At 39.6% G+C, this 5,208-nt stretch overlaps 1 pseudogene across 1 annotated transcript; it reads right to left on the reverse strand.

The window, feature by feature from the left end:
- Positions 1–1,059: 1,059 nt before the first annotated feature.
- On the reverse strand, positions 1,060–3,670 carry LOC306875836 (SLIT and NTRK-like protein 5; annotated as a pseudogene). Its single transcript has one exon. The product of its transcript is annotated as an SLIT and NTRK-like protein 5 (transcript).
- Positions 3,671–5,208: the final 1,538 nt, after the last annotated feature.

Raw genomic sequence — 5,208 nt, forward strand, 5'->3', positions numbered from 1 at the left:
ACTGAAGGAAAATAGTGAAGGGGAAGGGGGTTCATTTTTGGCTTTACACACTTTCCCTGTAGTCGTCTTGTCTTCTCCCACGACCGCTCTCATGGCGCTTCTTATTAGCCGACGTGGGTGGACAAAGGCCACTAACATTTAAAGGGAGTTTACAATATTGCACAGCCACTGTGACCTGTAGGTTATATACTGTACATTTTGTGCTTTGACTGCATATGCCTTTTAGATAATGTACACAAACTCAAAAATTTGCAAAAGGAACCAAAAACTAATTTTCCCAGCATTGCTAATTAAATCTAAAAAGTAATTGGTTTGCCTGCCAGGACTGTCAATATAAATGTTACAAAAATTGTGTCTTAATATAATTTAACCAGTGCAAAAAAAGTGCAAAGATCTGCAGAATCGATAGATAAGTACACTGGTAAGAATGTGAACATAAAACACAATGAAACAGATTGTCCCTTTCATCACAAGTGAGAAAAAGCCTTGATATAAATGTGAATGGTCACAACATCTTTAAGATTTTATATTCACACACAGAAATCATTCATGGACCTCTGAATGTATTAAACAGATGATACAGAAGTAAAAGAAGGTTGTATTTATGTTTCCGATGCATATGTATGAGAATATGGTGCGAATCTCACAAAAAAACCAACATTTTCTTTATGCAAAATCTAAATAAAATATAGATTTATAAATATGATGTATAGATAATTTATGAAATAATTTTTGAGAATTATCATTATTATTATTTTTTATTTTTTGCAAAATGGAAATGGGGGGGAAACTGGCTTAATTGTCTAGCAAAATGTCACAATGCAAAATAAAAATAAAAATAATAGTAATAATTAGGCTTCATTTTCTATATGCAAAATACAAATAAAATACACATTTATAAATATAAAATTATATTTAATTAAAAATATAAAAACAAATTTTCTTTTTTTTTTTAATTTTGAAGTACAATTGTATTTTTTTTTTGTGAGATTCACCCTAGTATCTCTCAGATAAACTGTTTTCTCCCAAACTAAAAAAAAAAAAAGAAAAATCCATGTCTCAGAACTGTGTGAAGGTCGCCCTTTTCTCATGAACCTCCAAATAGTCTGGTTCGAAATGAAGCTTGGCTTTCAGTTCCCAGTATTCGCTTCTGTTGGGCTCTATGTAGACGGTGGTTGGCGTCGAGCAGTACACCATGGTCTGCTGTACCCTTTCCGGATTAAGGTATTGATGTCTCACATCAAAGTCTGGCGCACAGTGAGCTGATGCATGTGTGCCATGCTTACATGCTAAATTACCCCTGTAAGAGGCCTGCTGGTCCCTAGCCAAGATATCTCGGTAAAAGTAGTTGTCGTCCAAGAGAGGAGAATGTTTGTTGAGCGCGTCTGGAGTGCCGGCGCTGAACTCTGAGCTTATCGTGTTGCTCCCGACGTCTTCATCCAAATTATTGGATGCCAGAACTCTATTGAGTTCTTCGAAGTCTCTGTAACTCTCGATTGCGCTTCCCTCACTATAGGGGCCGTTTTTCGCAGCGCTTTCTGTTGTGGATGGGATGTATTCATAGAAGTGGCCCGCCGATGTTCTAGACTTCGTCCTGTCGGTGTAGACTGCATTGAAGGAGCTTGCATTGGCGGTTACCGAAGCCAGGCGTTCAGACTTTTTACGCCGCTTCATTATGACAGCAAACAATCCAGCAGCGACGAAAACTGATAATATAAAAAGGAGCACCAAAGCGAGTATAAGAACAGAAAGGGGGACAGCGGGATACTGCGTGTCATAATCCAAGGCTGTTTCTAATGTGATAGTACTACCAGGAAAGGATTCCTCCGAGGGCGGCACGACGGAAGATTGCACGTTTGAGCTTTCCGGGCAGAGATGTGATGCGCGAACATATCGCATATCCTCGCCCGAGAGACTCAGCGGAGATTCACAAACGACGCTGTTCACCACGGTACCAGTGCTGAGCTGCTCCAACCAGTTTTTCATCTCCACCGCGAGACACGAGCAATCCCAAGGGTTCTCGAAGAGATCGATCTGCACCAGCACCGTTAGGTCTTCGAGGACGCCGCCAACCGGAAGAGTTCGAAAATGGTTGCTGCGCAGATTCAATCGTGCCAAGCTTAATCCATCAAAGACACCCAGTGGTAGAGTCTTGAGGAGGTTGTTGTTGAGAAACAGCAATTGAAGATTGGGCGCTTGTTGAAAGGCGCCAACCGCGATTTCTCGAATAACGTTATACTCCAAATACAAAAACTGCAAGCTTTGTAAACCATAAAACATATCCTCGGTGAGCCGCTCGATTAAGTTGCCGTTTAAGTAAAGCCTTCTTAAGTGTATAAGCTGGCCGAATGTCTTATCGTGAATGATGGCTATGCGGTTATTACCTAAGTGAAGCAAATCCAATCCGGTTGCGCCATTGAAGTCAGAACTGCATACTGAAGAGATGTAGTTTCCGGTTAGGTACACTTTTTTTGGGTTGTATGGCTTGGGATCAAGATCCGAGATGCTTTCGATTTTCCGCTCTTGGCAGTTGACGTTCAACCCGAGGTCTGAGATTTGGAGATTGCATGTGCATGCATTGGGACAGTCTAGAGGAACCGGAGATTTGGTTTGGTAGGCCAACATTGGACCGTAATTCTGTGGCTTGCTTGAAGACGAGCGCAAAGTGGGTTTAACGCGAAGTTTTCCTGATAAACGGCTGCTTTTTGTGGCGCGCAAGATGGTTGAGGATGCAAAACCTGCTGTGAACGTCGCTGACGTGGTTTTGTAGAGGATCTCGCTGCTGTGAGCCGGTTCTGCGCGCATTTCGTATTCGGCGATGGCTCTGCGGGGACACAGTTCTTGCTTTGAGATTTCGTCAAGGTCTCGTCCGTGCAATCGAAAGGGAGTCTCGCAAACCACATCTCCGACCAAAGCAGTGTAAGATATGCTTTCAAGCCAGGCTTTTAGCGCAATTAATTCGCAAGAACAATTCCACAGGTTTTCTTCAAGCTGTAACTCCACAATGTGACTCAGGTGCTCCAGAAGGCCGATATAGGGAAGCACTTTGAGCTGATTGCCTCTCAGGTCGAGATGAGTTAAAGGAACATACTGAAAGATGTTGTTGGGCAGAGCGGATAGTAAATTGTCATTGAGGATGAGCACCTCTAAGTGACGTAAAACGCTCAGGGCTTTCGGTTCAATGTGGCTAATATAATTATAGTCAATCTGTAGGTACTCCAGGCTTTCAAGTCCAAGGAATGTGTCGTCCTTTAGTGCCTCAATTTTGTTGTTGTTTAGGTGCAGTCGCTTTAATCCCTGGAGTCCGTTAAAAGCGTCACCTTCGATTTCTGATATTTCGTTGTTGCCTAGATGTAAAATGGTGAGTCCTTCATACTGAATGAAATCGTTGAGCGAGACTTTCTTTAACAGATTCCCTGTGAGCAGAAGATGATAAGCAGTGAAGTGTAAAGGTGTTACCTCAGACAGATTGTTAATTCCTCTGTTTTCACAGCTGGCTGTAAAAATCCCATCTCTTTCTTCACAGACGCACAGGCCTGTACATATATCCCCATAAATGTCGAACGTCTCAATTAAGGTGAAAAACGTGGTGAAAGACAGTATGGCCAATATCCACATATGCATGTTCATGGCGATGGATGGTGGTTGAGTAGATATTGTGTGCTGTCATCTGAAAAGAGCAAAATGCTATGTTAATTCATGAATAATATCAATTCAGCATATAAAACCAATGCTAAATACACATAATAAATATGTAAGCATGCATAATATCAAAATTATACAACTGTTTAAAAGAGACAACAAATCTTGTAAAATTCTTATTAAGTCTTGTTTTCTTAAAAATGCATCAATGTGTTTCTTGCATAAAACAGGAAGAAATCTGGCAATGGAGTTAGGAAAATAAATTAAGATTATGTTTCTTGTCCAAAAGCAGATTTTTACTTGTCTTGTCAAAACAAGACTTAATGTATTACTAAGTCATTTTGCTTCTCATGTATATGCATCTCGATTTAAGAATATTTATATATTTGTACTAGAAAACAGGACAGAAATACCAAGTAGGAAAATTATTTTTTGCTGTTTGACAGGTTGTGTGATATGCCTTAAGAAAATATGAATCTAAAAGCACTGAAATTCAAGAAATATTTAGTAACCAGTTAGCTTATGTCATCTTAAGACTTGTTGCATATTGTTGGATCTGTGCAGTTCATTTAAATGCATTTCAGGGTTTGATTTTAGGAACATTTTTCTTTAGTTTCTTTACAAAAAGCGGTGTTGCCACTTGATGCACAATGTAAACTCTGGGTCCTGAAGCAGAACCAGCTGAGAGACACTGTACTGAGCAGCATCTAGATTTGTCTCATATCTCATATTGTGGAAGACACACAGTGGGTTCAAATATAACTGTAGGCTAACTGCTGCCAGCTGTACATATACTAAAGCCAAAACAAGTAATATGCATGATGACATCTGTGTTACATGAGACAAAAGCCACTGCTTCAGTGCTACTGTTCTGACTCGGTAATATCAGACGTTATAAGGGGAGTAGACCGTCCACTTGTATTTCACAGAATAGGAAGAAATTGCAACACTCAGTAAGGTGGCTTTAGTCCTGCCTTACAGGTAAAAGAGTCAATAATTAAACAGAAGCATTGCCTATTTATGTATGCCTATGCTTGAATGTGCACACTGTGAACTAATGAAGCATTGAAGTCATATGGGAAAGATTGTTTTTATGAGTTGAGTGCATATGAACGGCATTGCAATGTCATAATTATATGCAAGTTCCAATTTGGGGGTGTGTTGGTGATAAAACACGGTTGATGCAATGGATACAGTGTATGTAGCTGACAGTAAAAAAAAAAATCACAATAAAACTAGCAAGTTTGCATGTACAAAATATGATTATTGTACAATTACAATGCACGTTCTTTATTCATCAATGAGATAAAACACCTTGCTGTATTTTTTTGTAAAAAAATCTTGCTCAAGATAAAGTGATTTAAATGCACTTGGCGTCAAAATTACGACTAAGCGACACATAAAAACCAATTCGTACATATTTTGCGAGGTGGTTAATTCGTACGAATTCGTACAACCTCACTCTTACAAATTCATACGATTTTTGCTTAATCGTACATATTTTACGAGTTGCCAATTCGTATGAATTTGTACGAATGACCTACACCTAACCCCGCCCCTAAACAT

Source organism: Barbus barbus (assembly GCF_936440315.1).
Source record: "Barbus barbus genome assembly, chromosome: 10".
NCBI classification, from domain to species: domain Eukaryota; kingdom Metazoa; phylum Chordata; class Actinopteri; order Cypriniformes; family Cyprinidae; genus Barbus; species Barbus barbus.